This window comes from Ochotona curzoniae, unplaced genomic scaffold (genome assembly GCF_017591425.1).
Source record: "Ochotona curzoniae isolate NIBS_2020 unplaced genomic scaffold, NIBS_Ocur_1.0 scaffold_4506, whole genome shotgun sequence".
In the NCBI taxonomy this organism is placed as follows: Eukaryota; Metazoa; Chordata; class Mammalia; order Lagomorpha; family Ochotonidae; genus Ochotona; species Ochotona curzoniae.
Window position 1 is genome coordinate 42,216,170 of NW_024467119.1, and position 23,473 is coordinate 42,239,642.

Sequence of the window (23,473 nt, forward strand, 5' to 3'; positions counted from 1 at the left end):
TATTTCTTTTTAAAAACAATTATAAGTGACATAAAGAACATTAGGTAGTGATTTTTCCTAAACTGTTACATATAAAAAATTTTCCTCACTGATCAAGATATTTTCTGAAATGCTAAAACTCAATATGTAATTGAATATCTTTCTTCTTGATTATTTCTTACTCACTACTACACTGCTTCAATTTCAACAATTTTATGACACATTTTATCATGTATTCAGGCAATGCACCTTAATATTTTTGTTTCTTTCAGCTTTCATATGTTCTTCAATATCAAATTTAGGATTGTTTTGTCATATTCCTCACCATCTTCACAAGAAAAAAAGAATCTTAATTATTGATACAATACATAAGCTGCAAATTTAAACATGGGCAACCACTTTTTAAGACAAGTAAGCCTAATTTAGGGACTGATGTTGGTAGCCCTTATGGATGCTCTTCTTTAAATCCCAGCTACTTGAATTTCCCTCCAGTTCCCTGTTAATGCAAATGGGAAACAGCCTAAGATGGCCCAAATACTTGAATCCCTGCCACTGATTTGGGAGACTCAGATATTGTTCTGGGCTTTGGCCTGCCCAGCCCTAGCTGTTGCTACCATTTGGAAAGTGAATGAATGAATTGAAAATCTCTCTCTTCCCTGCATCCCTCCCTATTTCTCTGCCACTCTCCTTTTCTCCTTCTCTCTGTAACGTTTCCAAATAAATAAGTGAATCTTTTTGTAGAAAAAAAAAAGGAAGAAGTTCATTTTTCTACATTGTTTTACTATGCTAATTTAAATTTTTTATGTTCAAATATTATATTTATACCATGCAGAACATTCCAATTTTATTCAACTGATACCTGATTACTTCCTGTTAAGGTTATTTCTGGATATTGACTATTGTAAAGATATAAATGCGAATGAAATAATCTTCTTTTGTATTTTTGGCATAAGAACATAATGTGCATATCAAAAAATTACCAAATTTATTTATTTTTGTAACCATTTTTCTTAATAAATATCCCTACTTAAAATCCTTGCATAAAATTTTTTGACCTGTTAGATATACTTTCTTTTTCAATATATTCAAAATTCAATTGATTTAAAATAATTCAGGAACCAAGTAAGTAATCAGGTTCTCACTCAAATTAGGACATGTTTTCTCCTAGAATTTAAATATTAGCAAAAGCAAGGAATCCAGTGGCTTTATAAATCACTCCTTGTTTTCACAGTTCTTCTCTGTTTTACAGTTTCATTTGTCCAATAAGAGCATGTACTTCTTTTACAAGGCTTGTTCCAAGCAAACACATTTTTGTTGTTACTAGTGATTCTCTAAAACCAAATGTTATAATTTAAAAATCGTAAAAGGAAAAGCATCTCATTTGGTAAGTCACAGTTTCTTCCATCAGGTTCATAGCCTGTGATTAACAGTGCACATGAACTTGGCTCTGTGATTTTGTGTTTAGATAATGATTGAAATCCATTAAACCAACCTTTTATGATTGATGTCCTGTCAACCTTTTATGATTGATGTCCAGCAGATTCTTTTTATAGGAGTCTGATTTGATCTGCAATGTCTTGGAACATGTTTTTCCAGCTATTTGGCTTTAAGCTAATGCTAATTACTAGGGATTAGCTCACAATTTCTGTAGCATTCAGAGACATTACAATCCTGTCTCCCCTAAAACTTTTCATGGAGACGAACCAATGGACTTTCTAGAGCATTCCCTGCATACAGCTCAAGTGACTGGTTTGATTTGTTTATTTTCATTTACTTCCTAAACAAATTGACACAGATCATCAGTCTGCGGGTTCACTCTCCAAATGGCCCAAAATACCCAGTGTTAAGCCAGGTTGAAACCAAGATCCCAGACATCCATCTGAGTCTCCCAAGTAGGTGGCATGGAACCTGGTACTTGAGCCATCATCTGCTGCCTTCTCAAAATGCATCAGCAGGAAACAGAAGAGCCAGGACCAGAACTGTCACTGCAACATGGGATAGGCATATCGCACCTGAGCTGTACGCTGACCTACTTCCCCACAACACCCATTATGTTTTTGTGGTAAATTTTCATTTCCTCGTATCTTATCTCCCCATACCACTAACATATCCTTGAGAAGAGAAAGAATTAATGCTAGAAATATGACTAAATATCAAGTTAGTTTAATTGCTTTCAACATATTTTCTCAGGGTAAATGTTTTTATTTATGGACACTTATATACTCCTAAAACACATACTTCATTGTCCAACAAATGAAAATCCATATTAGTTATACAACTGAACATTTGAGTATCTCTTAAATAATACCCATCTAAGTGAAACAACAGTTTCTTTCTGTTTAAGTTGTCAATTCAACAGTAAAAACTCATTGTTAATCAAGAAAGTTGAAAATTTTTTTGTAGTTTTGAGAATTACAAAAGTTTAACCAGGTTTTGCTTCATTTTTTTTTTCATACAATCCTAAACTCAATATGCCTCTCGATCTGAATCAATTTTTTTTTCAAACTCTCTCCTGGTTTTGAGTTCTTCCACATCTTTTCAAGGTCTTACCTGTTCTGAACACGACCCACAAAGCAGACACATATATATTTCTCTCTTTGCCTCAGTGAAAGATATGGCCATTTTGGGTCATTGGTCTACATAGATATTAAATCGTTAAACCTCAAAATATAGTAAGTATTCTGGGTTTTCCTTGGTCTTCTATCTGTCCATTCAGCAGCCAGTCATCATAGTGCCAATGATAATAATGATATTTTCTTATCTTCTGTATTCCACATGCCCTGGCACTTGGGGTCTTAAAGACCTCTGGTGTGACAGAAATTTTGTGAGACAGCAAAGGGCTTATCTGGGAGCACAGTTCTCATGCATAAATCAGACTATCCAACTCTGTAGCTCCCACCTCCTTATCTTAACTCACATACCCAGCCAGTAAGTATCTTGCCCTAAATCCTCTTAGTTACTAGGCAATTAAAGATCAACTTTGGAGATTGACATCATGTGATTTGAATTTTATGCACAGCCTTTGACTATACTCCTCAGGAATAGTAGGTTGTTTCTTTTTTTCCTTCTTGCTCTGTGTTGATGTCTTTACCTAATGGAATATTAAGCCTGTGATTATGAAGTGAAATGAAAATGTGTCATTATGGGCCCTGCATGATGGCTTAATTTGCTAACTCTCCTCTGCCAGCACTGATATTCCACACAGGTGATGCTTTGTTTCCCACCTGCTCCACTTATGATCTAGCTCCTTGCTTGTGCCCTGGGTAAAAAACAAAAGTTGGCTCAAAGTCTTGGGACCCTGCTCCCACGTAGGAGACCCAGAAGAAGCTCCTGGCTCCTGGATTGAGACCAGCTCAGCTCCGGCTGTTATGACCACTGGGGATTGAAACAGTAGATGGATGATCTTTCTCTCTGTCTCTCCTTTTCTTTGTAAATCTCTCTTTACAACAAAAACAAATGCGTCTTCAAAGGAAGAAAAGGAAAGGAGAGGAAGGGAAAGGAAAAGAAAAACAAAAAGAAGAGAAAGGAAAGGAAAATAAGAGAAAAGAAAAGAAGAGAAAAAGGAAAGGAAAGAAAAGCCATTGTAAAAATTAGGGGGAAAAATGAGAAAGGAGGGAGTTTGGTGGAGAATATGGACAGGGTAGAGTAGAAAGTGTTGCTATGCTCCTAAATCTGTATTACAAAACATATGAAATTTGTTCACTTTTTTAAAAAAAGAGATTACCCTTGTAGCCCAAAGCCTGTGAGAATGATTCAAACCAGTCAATCCTAAACTGTTAATCTGCAACTTCCCCTCTTCTTCCTCAAAATCCCGTACAAAGGCTTTGGCCTTAACCATCCCCTGTGCCATTTTTCTGCATACTGGCTTGGTGCTTTCCATTTTGGCCCTAAATGCCAAGTGGCAACTTCCTCTCTAGGTCCTGATATTACTATTACACAATTCTTTCCAAGCTTCATTCTTTTAAAATTTATTTATTTTTATTTCAAAGGAAGATTTTACAGAGAGAAGGATAGAGAGATCTTCTATTCACTGATTCACTCTCACTTGATCTTAGCCAAAAGGCCGAGAAGCGATGTGATTCACTCTCTAATTGGCTGCAACAGCCAGAGATGAGCCAGTCCAAAGCCAGAAGCCAGGAGCTTCTAACAGGTCTCCCACTTGGGTGGAGGATCCAAGAACTTGAGCCATCCTTCGTTGCTTTGCCAGGTCATATGCAGTAAGCTGGATCAGAATTGGAGCAGCCAGGACACAAACCATCATACCTATGGAATGCTTACACCACAGGTGGAGGGTTAGGATAATTATATCACTGCAGCAGCCCCTGATGCTTCTTCATTCTTGCCTATTCCTGTGGCAACATTGACTTTATCTCATCATAGCCAACATGTACACTCTTGGAACTGCAGGCCCAAGGCTAATATTCTTGTGTAAAAGGTAAGCCTTTGCCTGCAATGCCAGCTTCCCATATGGCCACCAGTTAAGCTCTATCTTCTTCATTTTTGATCCAGCTCCTTGCTAATGTGCCTGGGAAAGTAGCAGAAGATGGCCCAAGACATTGGGTGCCTGTACCCAAAGACAGACTTGAGTAAAGCCTGTGACTTCAGCCTGGCCCAACCTCAGCCATTGTGAGCATCTGAGAAATAAATCAGAAAATGGGAAGATTTCTTGCTTTCTCTCTCTTCCTTGCCACCTCTCTCTCTCTCTGTATAATAACACTGCCTTTCAAATAAAAATCTGTTTTTAAATGCTGTTACTATTTTTACCATTATTTTAAAAAGAATGAGACTGTGGCACAACTTTAAATCACTAGCCAAAGAAAACACAAGTCAAGATGCTAAGCCAGGCAAATTCCAGTGGACAGTAAAAGCTCCCTGCTGCCTCTGGCTGCCTCTGCTGCACCTAGAATAGTGCCTGACTATTTGGCTGTTCTTAGCATGGAATTCATGTACCACGAGCACAATTGTGTATTTTCACCATATTCTCAATGGAAAATAGCCATGGATTTGCAGACATGAATCAGCAAGTCTGCTCTGCTTTGCTGTCACCAGTTTAACCTTTATTTGAAATTTTACCTACACTTTTTCATGTCTAGAGTTTGTATTTCTAAACACCTTTTAGTATCAGTATTTTGCTTGTATTCTGGTCAGAAACATCTTCAACATTCTTGTGGAGCTCCACATATCTAGTCCCATTGTTCCTTAGATATTTAGAAGAAAGAAGAGATACTAAAGGAAATGTAGTAAAAAAACAAAACAAAAAAACCAAAAGCACAGGTAAAGGGAAGGTTTGAGTTGGGAAGATGAGAATTATTCCTTTCCCCTAAGCTGCACCATGTTAAAGTTACTTTAATTCATTAGGGTTTCCAGCGCCACAGGAATCAGAACTCCCAGGGTAGCTGCTATGCCCAAACACGGTAATCAGCATGATCTGATATATAATCAAATATTACAGTCCCATGCTTTGATAAAGTAGGAATCAAAGCAAAAGTTACCAACGGTCTATTCGATTAGCCCCTAGAGAAACAGAGCTCAGCGTGCTCTCCAACAACCTTCTGACTCCAGAGCTGATCTCATCATCACGCTTTTTTTTTTTTTTCAAGGATCTTTTGGCAGAATATCAGAATATTTGCACAGGATTCTTAGGCAAGAATTTGTGTGTTTGCCCTAGATTGAGATCGTGAGTGAGGAGAAGGGGAATCCTCACTAATTAATGCACGATGCTTTGTAGGCACCAGTTCTGCCTTATGCATATTTAAGGTTTAGTGTCGATAAGAAAAAGTATATTTGTAATAAATATTTGCCACACAAACAGAAAGATAAGAAAGTCTGTTAGGGAAATCTACCAATGCCCTGTTCTCTTGTCTGCAAGAAGGGACTTCAGGAATAACACTTCTTCCACCTTCCACACATGCCCTCTGTATTTTCTAAAAAAAAAAAAAAAAGGAGGCGATTCAGCCAGCTGGACAGACAAAAGCAGGGGGCTATGTAAGTGCAGTTCAGCCTTGCCGGACTTGCCCTTGCAAATGTGCAGAGAATAGAGGGACTTCATTAGGGCCACAGAGGACCGTTCTGGCTATCATGAAGAATATCCTGGAGAGCCCAAGGAAGGTGTACTAACGCAAGTACTTACAAAGCTTTCAATTCAGACCATGCCTCTCCAGGACACTAGCCACAGGTATGTGTACAGGCTTCTGTCAAAGCCACTGGCCTTCTCCAGCAAAACCTAAACTTTACATGCTAAAGAAACAAGGGTTAAGCCCAGAATCCCTTTTCAGAAGGATCTCTCCACTCTCTGGAATGCCCCAGTTCCACAGCGCTAGGGTAGCAATTCTGAGTGTAGCTTCTTTGCATCATTCCGATGGATCAACCCAAAACGTGGTTATTAGAAAACACACTCAGTTTTTCCACTATGAAGGAAAGCACCTAGGTCACATACCCAAATCCAGTCCAAATAGTACCCATTTGATCCTAACCCAGCTGCTTCTGCCAGTTTCTCAATTGGCTTTGAAGCTCAAACAAATTGCAAAGTGAGTACCGACACTCTACCTCTTTAAGCCTGGACAAAATCCTTTCAAAGGTTATCTCAAAAGCCATAAAATACTGCTTTGTTGTACTAGAAAAAAAAATTAAAAGAAAAAAAAAAAACCTTAAATTTCATTCTGTCTCCCTTTGCCCGAAGTTTATTACCTGATAATAGCAGGTGGAATTACATGTCCTCAACCTACCTGAATTTCACTTCATTGTTGAACTCACAGAATTTTAGAGCTAAAAGTAGATGTTTGGATTTCTGAGTATGTATCTTGCACAAGATCAAAGTCAGCACTGCACAGAGCCAAAATTGGAGCCCAAACCTTTCCATTCCCAGTTGCCATCTCTTTCCATTGAAGTAGTCTTACTACTTTTGTGCTGACCTGATTGTGTTTGTGTCCTCATTTATTTTAAACATATGCAGGTACTTTAAAAAGTTAAAATGGGCCCTGCACGGTGGCCAAGTGGCTGAAGTCCGCACCTCACACACTCTGGGATCCCATATGGACACCAGTTCTAATCCTGGCAGCACCATTTCCCATCCAGCTCCCTGCCTGTGGCCTGGGAGAGCAGTTGAGGACATCCCAATGCCTTGGGACCCTGCACCCGCGTGGGAGATCTGGAAGAAGCTCCTGGCTCCTGACTTTGGATTGGTACAGCTCTGGTCATTGCGGTCACTTGGGGAGTGAATCATTGGACAGAACATCTTTCTCTCTATCTCTTCTCCTCTCTATATGCACCTGACTTTGCAGTAAAAATAAATAAATCTTCTTTAAAAAATTAAGGTAAATAAGTTTGGTACAAAAATGTAGAAATCCTTGCATAATGCATATTTTTCATGAACGTAAAAATTGTGCCTATTTTCAGGGTAAATATCTCTATCTACTTAAACCTTTAATATTTCAGGACTGATGCTGTGACATAGCACACTAACCTGCTGCCTGCTATACTGGAATTCCACATGGGCTCTGGTTTGAGTTTCAGCTGTTTTCCTTTCAGTCCAAGTCCCTACTATCACATGTGGGAAAGCAGTAGAAGATAGCCCAAATATTCTGCTCTGTGTATTCAGGTAAGAAATCCAGACAAAGTTCAAGACCCTTTGACCTGGACTAACCCTCAACTGTTGTGGTCATTGGGGAGGCAGTCAACGCATGCAAGGTCTTTCACTCCTTCTGCAACCCTGTCAAATAAACAAACTGGAAAAAAAATGGGCCTGAACTGTGACATTGCTGGCCAAGTTGCTACTTCCTGCTAATGGGCTGGGGAAACAATTGAAGATGACTCAAGTGCTTCAACCACTGCCACCCACATGGAATACAGATGGTACTCTTGACTCTTGGTATCAGTATGACCCAGCTCTGGGTGTAGCAGCCCCTGAACGATGAACCAGCAGATGGAAACCTATTCCCTCTCTCCCATCTCTCTCTCTCTCTGCATCTCTCCTTCTCTCTCTGTAACACTGACTTTAAATAAATTAATCCTCTGTATTTAAAAAATTAACATTTCTTTATTGCAAAAAAAACATTCAAAATCCTATCTTACTACTTTTTTTTTGGTAGAGAATTATACACTATATTGACCTCATCTGTAGTTAAACTTTCGTGCAAAAGGATCTCAGAACTTCTTATAATTTAGTACCTATCAGTCAATCTTTAATCACCTTTCCTATTCCAGCTCCTCCCCCACCTCCCAGTAACTACCATGACACTTTTACCTTTTATTTCATAACTCTTTTCAATATGACTCATATGCATGGATTTTTTTTTTAATTTTGCTGACATGAACTTGTCTTTTAATTCCATTCTCATGTACTTTTTGAAGTACCCTGATATGAAAGATGTTTTGTTCTGGAAGTAGATACTGTGATAAACCAAAATACATAAAAGACTAAAGCAAACTTATACCATAAAAAAAGATTAGATTTCCTTTTCTTTTATTGATGAGGCAACTAAAGGCCATGGGCAAAGCACGTCAGCGGGCCTATTCTACTGCTGGGTTGTAGCTCTTTATGTTTCCCTATACATCCAGCTCCACTCTGATCACTGCAAACCAGATCTGACTGGCCAGCATCATGAAAAATTCTTGATATTTAGGCTTTGGTATAAAAGGATAACTCATAACCCACTGTGTCACATTACTCACTATAGGTGTTTCTGTGGAACAATTTTGTTTCTTCCTAAAGCACATCAGCTACCTTTTTGGTAACGATTCCCCACCTAGTACAATTATGAAACATCACACTACTATATAAAAGGTTATAAATATTACACATTAATCCAAGATTTTAAAAACCTATAAATTTTTTTTATTAATTTTATTGTTGTTTACATTGTATTATGTGGTGCAGTTTTATAGGCGCTGGGGATTCCCCCCACCCCTCCAATACCCCTCCCCCCATGGTGGATTCCTCCACCTTGTTGCATAACCATAGTTCAAGTTCAGTTGAGATTCATTCCTTGCAAACACATGCCTAGCATAAAGTTCAGCGTCTTATTGTCCAGATAAGTTCAGTGGCCTCTTGGGGAGACCTTCTCTGGTCTGAAGGTAGAGCTAACAGAGTAAAGATCCGGTCAGTTATAAGCCCCAACAAGACCTCATTTTTTAAAGGAAATGTTCCCCTGGGCCTGGCATGAAAACCAAGTAGTTAATCCTCATTTTGCACATGTCGAGATCCCATATCGATGACAGTTCGTGTCCCAGCTGCTCCACTTCCCATCCAGCTCCCTGCTTGTGGCCTGGGAAAGCAGTTGAGACTTCTGTACTTGGATCACACTGTTAATTTCTGATCATCAAGCATTGGCTATCAACATTTGAACCACATCAACTCCTGAAATTTGACTTCTTAAGCAGTTCAATAGAGGATAGAGGCAGAAAGCTTTCTAGTGGGTTATGAGTTGTCCTTTTATACCAAAACCTAAATATCAAAAATTTTTCCATATGCTGGCCAGTCAGCTAGAAAAGAGAAGATATTTATTTTTCAACAAGAAGGTTAGATTATGTTTCTTGTTCTTGAAATAAACCCTTTTGAGTCATGTTCTTTGGGAACTGATATGGAGTCTGAGCATCAGGCAGGAATAGCCTGTGCTAAAAGAAGTCTGCTATAAGCAACCATTTGAGAGTTTTGTAATCCTACAAGTTCTAGAAAATAAACAGTTATCATAAAGAATTTCATCTCAAAATTGGGAAATAATTCATAGTCCCATTTGAAAATGCACAGCATATTTCTAGCCTATCCAGAGAATGACCAGACACACAAGAATGACCATTAGGAGTAACCTTACACTAAATGCCGATTTCATGGCTGGTGCCTTGAATTAGCAGGTTAAGCCTATGCATACAATCATCCCACATGGGTTCTGGTTCAAATCAGCTGCTCCACTTGTGATCAGTTCTTGTTAATGTATCTGGAAAAGCAGTAAAAGATGGCCCACGTCCTTAGGCCCTTCATTCATGTGGGAGACCCAAAGAAAGTTCAAGACTCTTGGCTTCAGACCCACCCAGCTCTGGCCATTTCAGCCATTTGGAGAGTGAACAAACACAGAGAAAATTTTCTCTCCCCTCTCTTTTCCCCTCTCTTCCTCCAACTCTCCTTCTCTCTCTGAAATTTTGTCTTTTAATTAAAATATGTTTTTTTTAAACAAATAAACAATAAGCAAAACACTAAGTTTTTTCTGAGAAGGAAATACAGGGCTGCAAATGTTTCCTATCACACACACAGATGTAGTATGTAATCTCACTGAGATTCAGTTTTGTGGAACACTCCGGAAACATGGAGTCTACCAGCACTATCTGGAAGTGGAATAGTCAGAATTATATTGTAGCTTTTAAACCAGAACCATGCAGCAGGAGGTATAGTTTTACATGCTAAAATAAAAACACAAAAGCCTCTGGAAGCAGCAGACTAAACTGCCAGATTTCTTTAAATCACCTTAAAATGTCCAATTGACTGTGTTTATATTTTCTTAAATCCAGACTGTGAATTGCTGTTATTCATTAACTAATGTCCAAAGTCTGTGTTTTGGTAAACAATCCACCTTTATCATTTAAATCTCATTATTTCCTTCTTGTCCCAACTTCTCAAAATATCAACCATTTTCTTTTTTATTCAAACCAGGAATTGACAAATCTAACTATTTGCCCAACCTCAATATTCAGAATGTCCTAAGTAGTTGGAGTAAACCTAATCATCTGTCTCTTAAATGAAATTTTTTAAAAGCTGGTGCACCAGTTAACCAGCAATGTTTTTTTTTTTTAAGTTGAACTGATTTCATAAATATAAACCTGTATCCCCAGCTATAAACAACTGCCTAGGTAGCCTTGTACGTAGGAAAGCATAACCGTGAACCAGCAATGCTTTTATAGAAGGAAGTACTGGGGAATAGTTTTACCAAACTTAAAAAAAAAATATTAACCTTCACCATCCTTAAGCTGCTAGAAACTTGGCAAGTTCCAGTTCCACCCTTTCATGTTACTGATGACAAAGCTAAATTGCACAACACCCAGCTTGTGAGTAGCAGAGATGAAGCAAGAAGTTGACATCTAATGCCCACATCAGTTTATATGCAGGCATATCTTAATTTCAGTTGAATTTCCTTTTCCTGTCCGATAACAAGTCGCCTAATTTTATAAGAAAGCACTAAGTTCATAGTAAAAACTGGTTTCAGGATTTACTGATTTAATTCCAGGAGAATGAGAAGGAAGTTTGAAAGATCACTGGAATAACGCACAGCCAGGCGCAGGGGGTGTGGGAGTGCAGGAGAAGCCTGAGGGGTAAAAGGACAAGGCAAAAATAATAAACATCTGATGATTTCACCCTGGGAAAAGCCTATATTTGTGGAGTAGGAGGTGGATAAAAAACATTAATTGCCACCTTGGGTTTCTTCCTCCAAGCACTGTAGAACTAGTTTTTCCAGTTTAAAGAAAAGGATCAAACAAGCTACAACTGCCAAAGGTATGTTTCTTGCCTTCTGTATCTATGTGTCCCTCACACCCTCCCTACACCACACTGGTGTCTGGGCCCTACATATAGATCAAACAAGATAGCAACAGAAAAGTAAGATGTGGTGTTGTCATCAGGAGATAGAAGAGCTGGCAGGTACGCAAACACTAGTGTTTCTCAGTCACTGAGGTGTCTTCTGCCAGCACACCTGTCCAGTCTATAAGAGGGCACTGCTTTCCTGGATAGTGCTGAGAGTATCCGGGGTGCTCCATTGGTCATGCCCTCCAACATGGATTCTAGATTGCCTTCTCTTGTGATTGTTCAAAAAATAGCCCACAGATAGCTCCATGAGCCTCTGCATTCACAAGTAAATGAAACCCTGTGTTTATGTTATCACTGCTGTTGCTCAAATGCAGCGTACACCTCTACTTCCAAATCAAAGATAGATTCCCAAGGAACCTGTAAAATGGAGAGTCCAGGATGCTGGATTCTCTGCTATTGTCAATACCTACAGTGTCAAAATACACATAAATAGCAGAATGATGGATTAGAGACTATTATGAAGGACTATACTTCTCTTTACTGTGGAAGAATTTCATGTTCAAAGACAAAGGAAAGCTTTGCTGGATACATTATCCTGGGCTGACAATTTTTGCTTTTAGGATCTGGAATATGTCACACCATTCTCTTCTGGTCTGCAGATTTTTACAAGAGGTATCCTGTGAGTTTAATTGACATTCCTTTATATGTCAACTCATTTTTTTCACATGCATATTCAAGGATCTTTTCCTTATGTGCAATTGAAGAGGGCTTGATTATCATGCGTCGTGGTGAAGATCACTTTTGGCCAACCCTGTTGGGAGTTGTGTGCCCCTTCGCTATTCGGTTTACCAATTCTTTCTCTAGGTTAGGGAAATTTTCCATTATTGTTTTATTAAATACATTTTAAACCCATCTTCTATTTCTGCACCTTCTGGAAGTCTCATAACTCTTATATATGGTCTTTTAATAGTGTCTTACAGAGGAGAATGAAGATGACGGAATAGGGTAAGGACACATTTAAACGGACGGAAAAACATTTAAGCAGGATGAAGCAGAGAGGATATATTTCAAGAAATAGGAGATAACAAAACAACAGCAGAGGGGAGACTGGAGACACAGGAAAGCAGCGGGCACAGCGGTGTGGTGTTGCAGTGACTGATACTCCAGCAGCATTCAGCTAACAGCAATCTGAACTCCACCAGCAACCAGGTGGGAAGGGACTTTTACTGGGAACTTGGAAGGTGAACCCAGACAAAGAAGAACTGTCTGTCCTGCTGGTCCATTTGATTTGATCAGGAGCAGAGACAGAGCAGCAGACCCCAGATGGGCAGTGTGAAAACAGGGTGGATTTCATAGCCCAGTCAACCCCCTAGAGCCAAATTGGGCACCATTTTGCATAAGGAGGCAAAAGCAAGGGAAAGGACTGAGCATGTGCTGAGCTGGAAGTGAGCTCATTTCTGACTCTGTGAACGTGACATTCTACGGGTTCCACCCGGGGCAGGTCTGGTTGCCCTCAGATCTGACAGCCAGCAGATCAAGAACTCTAGTAGTGGTACTTCAGGCGCCATTTTGTACACAGTGGCAATAGCTTTGGGACTGCAAGGGACAACAGTGAAATGCACATGTGCTGAGCTCAGGAGAACTCGCTGAGATCACTGGATTGCACTGGTTCCGAAGGAAAATAATACCGACTGTGGCACTGTATGGGTGAAAATAATTTCGTGTGGCACCCAGACCTAACGTCCAACAGGCTCAGACAAGTTTTGCGCCACCAACAGCCTAATTATATAGGGCACCTGGTGTCTCTCTAATCCTGAGACCAGCTCCAACTGAAAATGGGAGACAGGTTGTAGAGACAACGGTGCGGCCTCAGCACAGTAACACAGGAGGTGGAGAGTGGTGAGCCATGAACTGGGGCTGTGGAGACCATGGTGGAAATCTAATATAAGAACGCAGACCTGGAACTTGCTGGAGGTTGTGGCACAAGTAACTGCATGCAAAAAAGTTCTGTACCAACTGCAACAAGTAAAATCGCATTGTAGACCTGTGGGTGACACAGCTTAGAAATCTGCCCAAGGAGAAGACTCTGCTAACCAGAAGAACAATGATGAAGACCAAAAGAAGAGACAAAGGCACAATGAATATTACTGAAAACTCCCCTGCAAAGGAGCAAAACCCTTTGCCAACCTCAGATTTAACTGAGGAAGACATCGAGAAAATGGGGCACACAAAATCCATAAGACTCATTTAAAAGCTTCTGATCAAAAATGAGATCATGCAAGAGTTCAAAGAATTTAAGGAAGCAATAAAGCAAATCAAGGCTGATATATTAGAAATTAAGAACACAGTAGAGCAAATTAAAGGTACAGTAGAGAGTCTCCAAAATAGAATGAAGCAAACAAAAGAAAGAATCTCAGAATTGGAAAATATTTCCTTTCATCAGGGGGAAACAAACAAAAAGCTGGAAGCAGAGCTGGATCAGGCCAAAAAAAGTGTCCAAAAATTGAAAGACACTATTAAGAGGCCAAATATAAGAGTTACGGGAGTCCCAGAAGGTGCAGAAACAGAAGCTGAGTTTGCAAATGTATTTAAACTCCTTCCAGTGAGTTTCAGGTGTAGATTCATGTGTTAGACTTCCACAATGATCTCCATATCCTCAGCTCCTGGTTCAACATTTCATCTTCTGTGATCCTGTGCTGTGGCTGCACTTTTATCTGTACAACCTTTCTCCCACTTTGGGTTCAAGCAGTTCCCAGGATTTGGAAGACACCAAATGTCCTAAATATTTAGGTTTGGTGGTGTTGATATTGCTAGAACCTGTTGGTCATTATGTTGAGGGCCACATGGACCTATTTTGACCCTTATAATATCTAGGTTGGTATTATTTCCCCTGTGGGACCAGTACAATGTACTGAGCTGGAAGTGAATTTGCTCGATCAGCTCATGTACGTCTCACTGTTGTCCTTCCAGGCTCAAAGCCATTGCCAGACTGTACAAAATGCTGCCTGTTGTGCCACTGGTGGAGTTCTGGTTCTACTGGCTGTTAGGTCTGTCGACTACCCAGACCTATTTTGGGTGGAATCTATATGACATCACATCCGTGCAAATGCACTGAACTAGACATGAGTTCATTCCCAGCTTCATGTATGCGCAGTCCCATCCCATAATCTTTTTCTCCCTACACAAAATGGTGCCCAGTGTTTTCTCTGGTGGGCTGTTAAATCTACCCTGTTCCTGCACAACCTATTTGGGGTGGACTGTTTCATCACTGCTCATAGTTGAATCAAATAAATCAGCAGGATGAGCAGTTCATTACCTGAGTTTGCCTCCCTGTGAATTCCTTTTCAAACCTGGCTGCTGATGGAGCTCTCAGTTCACTGCTCACTGACTGCTGGGGTATCTAGTCTCTGCAACACCACACCATTGTCTCTGCTGCTTTCCCATGTCCATCTGTCTCCTGATGCCCCTCTGTCATCAGCCTGTCCTCTCCTAGTTGCTGGAATGTGTCCTCTCTGTTTCACCCTGGCTAATGATTCTCCATCTCTTTAAATGTGCCCTTGCCCTATTCTGCCATCTTGATTCTCTGGCCCTTTTAACTTAGTAGACATAGCCTAGACATGGCAACAGAAAAATGTAGGAACTGAACCCTACATACAATTCATGAACTATTTTCCACAGCAGGATAACTATGGAAGACAACAGTAAAATTTATTGAAAATTTTTCCCCAATAACATAATTTTGGGTGACAACGATTAGTTCCCTATTTCAAAATAGCTAGAGAAAGGATTTTGAATGTCTCCAACGAAAGATGATAGATATGCCAATTACCCTCATATGATCATGACACATTATACACATGTGCTGAAATACCACACAACACTCCATAAATATGTATAATTACCATGTCAATTAAAAACATAATATATATTTTTATATTCACTATAAAAGGCCTAATAGAACTATTAATCTCTTAAGCCTCAGCATTTATCTGACATGAAGTTTTCGGAAGATACATACAATTTCGAAACCAAAAGTATGTTTTCAAAATGGTCTTCTGTCTTCGTAGGGAATTTTCAAATCACTATAGGAACACTTTCCAAGTGCACCAAGCAATGCCAAATGCTCTAGACATGGTTCCTTCATGATAAAGGCTAGTTTTCATCTGACTTGGGGAGAAGAATTGATTTTTCAATCAAGGTCCGTAAATGTCTTTTCTATTTTTCATAAGGAGGCAAAATATACTCTTCATTTTACATGTAGACAAAGGTTGAGCAGGATGGGTGGAAGCATGGAGGTCTCTCCAAGCAGGAGTCAAGTCTTCATGGCTTCCAACTCCCATGAGGTGAACAAGTGGGCAGCACCAGCCCGTGAAACTGATCCAACAGGGTTGATTAACAGAGAAAGTAAGTGTGATCAAAGACGAAATTAAAAGGATCAAGTTGAAGTATCACAAGGAGGTGGGGAATTGGGGCTGCCAATGTCATGAGCATCTCCGGTGGGTGCCGGCAGAAACCCAGCTGCTCTACTTCTGATCCTGTTCCCTGATGTTCTGCCAAGGAAAGTAACAGAAGAAAGTAGCAAATCCTTAAGCCCCTTAAACCCAGAAGAATCTCCTGAGTTCTACTTTCGCTCTGTCCAGCCGGGAACACTGTGGTCATTTGGGACATTGGGGGAGGGGTTGTAAGTCAGTGGATGGAAGATCCCTCACTCTGTAATTCTCTTTCCAACACGAAAGAAGTGAGGAAATAGCACTGTGAGGTAAGAAACGCAACAGTTGTCAAAATAATGAACTTACAAAGTGAGAGAGTTAGGAAGAGATTGGAAGCAGACAGAATCAAGGATGAGTAAACTGGAAAATGTCTAAAGCAGAAGAGACGAATCAAAGGCGCAGCAGCTGAGCCCTTCTTCCGTCCTTTCAGAAGAACTTTTGGTACACAGACATGTTCCCACGTTTTCATTGGCCTAATATGAAATTCACAGATGTTTATTTTCAGGAATCCAGGCTCAATGAACCGAAAAGAAATCCACCCTCAGGAAGAAAGCAGAACTTCCCGACCTCAGCAGGCTCTCAGCCACACCGGAAGAGTTGTACAAAATTAATCGTTTTCATTTGATTTCTCAGAATTTTTTAACTTTGCCAGTGGAAATTTTCTTAATATGCTTGTTTTTTATGTTAACACTTTAACTCAACAGAGTTGTTATTACATCTCTGGAAGAACATCTCAAGTTTTATGGCATTTTTCTCGAGGAATTGAACTTCGAGGCGTCTTCCTATGCTTGCAACTTTCTTTAATTTCCACTTTGAACCTTTTATGCTGTCACAAGGGGAAATGCTGCATCAGTGTTTCTTTCCTGAATCAACACTTTGATTTCCAATTCAAATGTTCTCCCCATTGAGAAAGACATAATTTCCAATTCTACATGGCTAAACAGAGGCTCAACGAAACTTTCCCACCGCTATCAAACACTGTGAAAAAAAAAATACTGACTTAAAATATTGAAGGGAAATGACTGGTTCCTGGGTAAAGCATGACAAGCAGAGAAAAATAAAATGCTTCACATGCAAATATTCCTGCTAAATATAATTTTGAGGAAGATTGCACCTTTGCCGTCACATATCTGATGATCTAGAATTCATATGAAGTGATTTTCTAAACTGCTTAAACTTAAATATTAAGAATATTTGCAATTCTAACTAAAATTATTTTTAGAATATCCCCTTGCTCAAAAAGAAGTGGACCAAAGCAATGATTTATTTCCTTATTTCCAGATGTTTTCAATTTCTTTTTTTTTTTTTATGCTCCAGAAAGATTCCCTCACTACATGAATCTGACTGATAGTGAATGTTATCCTAAGACTTCAAAATATATGCATTTAAAGCCAGCATTGTGTGCAACAAATTAAGTCTCTGCCTACCACTCTGGCATCTCATTTTGGCACAGATTTATAGTCCTGGCCACTGCACTTCCCATCCAGCAAGGATTCGATTCCTGGGTAGGCAGCAGAGGGTGGCCACAGTGTGAGGGGCTCTGAAACAACTTCCTGACTTTTTCCTATCCAATCCTCCAGAAGAAGTTCCAAGTTCCTAACCTCCATTTGGTTCAACCCCCACCATTGTGGCCATTGGAAGTATGATGATTTTCTGTCTCTCCTCCTCTTTTTTGTAACTGCTTTACAAAATAAATAAATATCTAAAAGATTATATATCTACTTCAACATTATAGTACAGTGGAAAGGAAAACCGGTATAGACTCAGCTGTAAAAACTTTTTTTAACAAAAAAAAAGAGGTTAAACAATGAATATATGTGAAACAAGTGTCTTCTGAATGACTTTTCCATAAACTAAACTCTCCAACCTTCACTTGACACTACATACATTGGTAGTTACCTTAAAAAGAAGAAAAAAAAAATAGAGGAAGAATTTAGTTCAGTTGGGTATCTTCTTTAAGATTTATTTAATTTTTATTTGAGTTATAGACAGAAGTTTATTATAGTATAAATGCTTATTATAGTATAAATATTTCCAAGCAACCTAAGACTTAAAATCACTCTTTCTCAGTCACTGTACAGATTTGTTTTCTTATGTCAAGATTAAATGAAATATATTTGAACTTATTTAGTTAGCTAACAAGTTAGTTGGCTGATTACTTGAAAGGCAGCGAGGAAGAGAGATCTTGCATCTTCTGGTTCATTCCTCAAATGCCCACAACACATAGACTGGACCGGGCTGAAACCAGAAGCCAGAATCTCTGCATCTGTCTCCCAGTTGGTGGCAGAAACTCAAGGACTTGAGCTATCATAGACCCTTGTGTAGGGGCTGGATGGCAAGGGCAGCCACGACTTGGACTGGCCCACTAACATCAGGGCACAGGACGTTAACCCAAGCAGAAGATTAACTCACTGAACCATAATATTTTTCCCCAAATAAATTTACTTTAAAATTTGATACAAAATTCTGATGGTCCATTGGCTGAGAAGTGAAGATAGCATTTAGTGCCTGATTTGAGTTTTGTCTCTGCTTTCAATTCCAGCTTCCTGAGAATGTGCACCCGAGACGCAGTAGGAGACAGCTCAAGTACCTGGGGCCCTGCCAGCCAGAGGAAGCCTGGATTGGACTCTGGACTTCTGGCTTCAATGCATGACCTACCCCTGGTGTGAATAACACTTAGGAAGTGAATCAACAGACAAAAGCGTTTTCTGTCTCTCTGAATTTTAACTAAAGAAATGGATACATTTTTCTAAGATTTGCAAGAAATAACTATGAAGATGCTGTTTATGCTACTTAGGTCATGTTGCTGATTCAGTATATCAGTCTTCATAGTTGTTTCACACTTATTTAGAGATATTTAGGCAAAATGTCATTAGGGTTTCTAAAGCCAAATTTACTAGGGATTCTTAATCCTCCATTTCCCCCAAAAATGTCACTAACAAATCACTTTTGATGCCAACTATGACAGTCGCTTCCCCAGCCTGGGGTTCATAGCTGTCCTACCACTACTCAAGCAGCAGTTTTGAGGCAAGTATGAAACTGAATCAAAGAAACCACAGAAACATTTATTTTTACAAAGATATCTGTCCTCAATCCTGATTTTTTATTTATATTTAGTTAAACTGTTTACACTTATCTGTGATAACAAGCTCCCTTGCGTCCTGTATTAGGATAGTTAAGATAAGCATGCATTACGTCTGTAAAACTGGAGTAATTATTTGTTTATTCTCTGCAAGACTATGAAACTAAACATTCTAACATGCAAACCTGGTCATGTCATTCTCTGGCTGAAATCTCCTCATTGCTGCTAGCTCCAGAATAAAGGGCAAGACACTAACTGTAACTGGCCCAGAACTTACAAAAGACTTCCTGTCTCTTTCTCTCCCTTCCCATCCCTAAGAAGACACACCAGCCTCTGTCACGACTGTTCTGGATTTTGGGTGACAGAGAACTTTGTCACACAAAGAAAGCACAGGATAAGAAAAGGGACCTGGAGTTACTGGGTGCACGTAATAAAGAGATTAAAAAAAACTAGAGGGCCCGGCGCGGTGGCGCAAGTGGTTAAGGTCCTCGCCTTGCACGCCCGGGATCCCATATGGGCGCCACCGGTTCTATCCCGGCAGCCCCACTTCCCATCCAGCTCCCTGCCAGTGGCCCGGGAAAGCAGTCGAGGACGACCCAAAGCTTTGGGACCCTGCACCCACATGGGAGACCCCAAAGAGGCTCCTGGCTTTGGACCGGCATAGTATCGGCCGTTGTGCTCACTTGGGGAGTGAATCATCGGATGGAAGATCTTCCTCTCTGTCTCTCCTCTCTGTATATCCGCCTTTCCAATAAAAATAAAATAAATCTTTAAAAAAAAAATAAAAAAAGAACTAGAGTCGGGGCAAGAAGGAGGATTAGAGCTGGATGGCAAGAAAACCCCAGAAGCTGAGAGTCAGGGACCATTTTGTAGTGTTAGAGAATAAGAAGACTAGAAAACAGGATTTGGAGGGGCTCATGGAGACTTTAATCATTTTTTTTTCAGTATAACTATGGTAAAATTCTTTTTTTTTCACTTCTTTTTAAATTATTTTCATCATTTTATCAAACAGTTCAATAGGCCCTGCGATTTCTCTTTTTCCCCTCCCCAATTCCCTCCGCCTTCACAGAGTTCCCCTATATCATTACTATAGTACAGTTCTTCATACACAGTCATATGTCCATCATTGTGAGCATGGACAATGGCAAAGTCCAGCATCCTATTGCCAAGATATAGTGAATACTTTCATTAGGAGTCCATCTTTGCCTGGAAATAGAGATACATACTGCATTGTATCCTCACATCTGGATATGATAGTCTCCATTACACAGTTACTATATATATCCCCTTAAATGAAAAGCCACAAAACAAAATCAACAACAGGAGGAAAAAAAAAAAGAAGTTTACAATACCATGAAGTTAAATAACATGCTACTGAATGACTAATGTGTCACTGAAGAAATGAAAAAGAAAATCAAGAACCTTCTTGAAGAAAATGATGCTACAATTTTTTGCTTTTAGAATCTTGAATATATTGCTCCATTCTCTTCTGACCTATGGAGTTTCCTGAGAGATTAGCTGTGAATTTAATTGGTATTCCTTTATATGTCAATTGATTTTTTTTTTCACGTGCACATTTAAGGATTTTTTTTCCTTATGTTCAATTGACAAGAGCTTGATTATCATGTGTTGTGGTAAAGATCACCTTTGGCCAACCCGGTTGAGAGTTGTGCGTGCCTGCTGGATGTTGTTTATCAATTCTTTCTCCAGCTCAGGGAAATTTTTCTTCATTATTTCATTAAATACATTTTAAACCCTGTTTTTCTTTCTATATCTTCTCCCACTGCCATAGCTCTTATATTCGTCTTTTCAACAGTGTCTCTTAATTCTTTAATATTTTTTAGTGTGGCCAACCTCTGCTTCCAGTTTTTTGATTGTCTTCCCATTGTGACAAGAAATATCTTCCAATTCTGAGATTTTTTTTGTCTGCCTTTTTCATTCTATTATTGAAACTTTCCAGTCACTTTCTAATTTGCTCTGTTGCGTCCTACATTTCCAATAATTTGGCTTGATTTTGTCTCAGTGTTGTTATTTCCTGTGTGAAACATTCCTTAAATTCCTGCATGTGCTTCTCCTTGTTGATCAGAAGCTATATAACAAGTGTTGTGAATTCTGTGTCCCCCATTTTCTCGATGCCTTCCTCAGTTAATTCTGAGCTTGGAAAAGACTTTTGCAGGGGAGTCTTCAGTAATATTCATTGTGCCTTTGCCTTTTCTTTTGGTCTTGGTCATTTTGTTTATGGTTAGCAGATTCTTGTCCTTGGGGCAGGTTTCTAAATTGTGCCACCCACAGGTCTACAGTTCGATTTTACTTGTTGTGGTTGATACACGGCTTTTCATTTGCAGCCATTTGTGCAAACAAACTCCCTCCAGCTAGTTCCAGGTCTGCGTTCTTATATTAAATTTTCACCATGGTCTCCGTATGCCCAGATCCTGGACCACCACTTTTTGTGATACCTGCTGAGGCTGTACCATTGCTTGTACAAATTTTCCTCACTTCCAGTTGGAGCAGTTCCCAGGATTAGGGAAACACTAAGTGTCCTGCATACCTAGGTTGCTGGTGGTGCTGATCTTGCTAGAACCTGTTGGCTATTAGGTCTGAGGGCAACCCAGACCTATTCTGAATTGTAAGATGCCAAATTCGGTATTATTTTCTGTGTGGGACCAGTGCAATGTGCTGAGCTCAGTGAGTTTGCTCCCACCTCAGCATCTGCGCAGCTCACTGTTGTCCCTGCAGCCTTTGACACACAGTACAAAATAGCACCTAATGTGTCACTACTAGAGTCTCTGATCTGCTGACTGTCATGTCTGAGGGATACTCAGAACTATATTAAGTGGAACCTGTAGAATACCATGCTGCAGCTCACTGAAGCAGAAGTGAGTTCACTCCCATTTTAGTGCATGTACAGGTCTGTCCCATAACCATTGCCTCCCTATACAAAATGGCACCTGATTCAGCTCAAGGGGGTTTTGGTTGTGAAATCCACCCTGTACCCGCAGTGCCCATCTGGGACCTGCCGCTCTGTCTCTGCTTCTGGTCAAGAACAATAGACCAGCAGGATGGGCAGTTCTTTGGGTTCACCTCTTGACCTCCTGGTGAACATCCCTTCCCACCTTGTTGCTGGTGGACTTCCAACTGCAATGCAATTCAGATCACCACTTACTGAATGTTGCTGGGGTATGTCACAGTAACACCACACCATTGTGTCTGCTGTTTTCCCTTGTCTGTCAGTCTCTAAGTGCCCCTCTGCTGTCATTCTGTCCCCTCCTGTTTCCTGAAATATGCCCTCTCTGCTTCACACTACCTAATATTTTCCTTCTGGTTAAACATGTCCTTACCCTATTCTGCCGTCTTGATTCTCCCCAAGTGTAGATATCAATTTTAATGATTTTTAAGAAGTGCAAATAAAGATCAAAAATGCTTACTGAATTTGATTGGTTTGCTTTCACTTCTGGGCTGAGCTTTAGAAGAAGCTGAGCTGGGGGTACCCTTGGTTCTATGAGGATTATAAGAGCTATGAGGTGGGCTCAGAGCAATGGCTCAGTGGCTAAATCTTCACGTTGTGGCTACTGGGATCTCTTATGGGCACAGGTCATGTCCTAGCTGTTCTACTTCCCATCCAGTTCCCTGTACTCACATGGGAAACCCAGAAGTTCCTGGCTCCTGGCTTTGGATCAACTCAGCTCCATTTGTTGCAGGTGCTTTGGGAGTGAACCAGCAGATGGAAGATCTTTCTCTCTGTATCTCTTTCTCTCTGTAAATGTGTTCCTAATAAAAATTGATAAATCTTGAAAAAAAAATAAGCTATAAAGTGGTTTTCATTTGGTTGCCATGACTTTTTCTGACCCCCTCACACTCAGTCCAAGAGTTGTCAGCAATTCATTTACAGATTTTATCGTGATTTTTCTTACCTCTGAGTCATCATGGTTGTCCAGCTACACTAGGCCAGATTCTAGAGTATCTTCAAAATCAGTTTAAGTATTCACCCTACAAGGAAGTTGTCCTTCCTACTCCTCCCACAGTCACAGTTAATATCTGATAGATGCAAAGCCAAGAAACATAGAAAACACATTTGCCTTATCAGTTTGTTTATTTCAGTCTCTCCCAATACACTTTCACTGGGAGCCAGATGATGGATGATACTGAAGTGAGCCATGTACAAAGCTTAAATAGGAAAAGGAAAACAACATGACTTCAAGAACCAAGAAAGAATACAAAATGAAGCTATTTAACAAAATAAACAGCAGAAAATGATTTGTGAAGAAGCCGATAAACTGGTGTATGGTGCAATGCTGAGCTGAGGATAGATCCTCTAGATAGGCAAAGATGGCAATATTATAACCTAACAAACTATGATCAGACCTGTTACAAAATTCCCAAAGATGGCACTGAGGGGAAAATAAAGTATTGTCT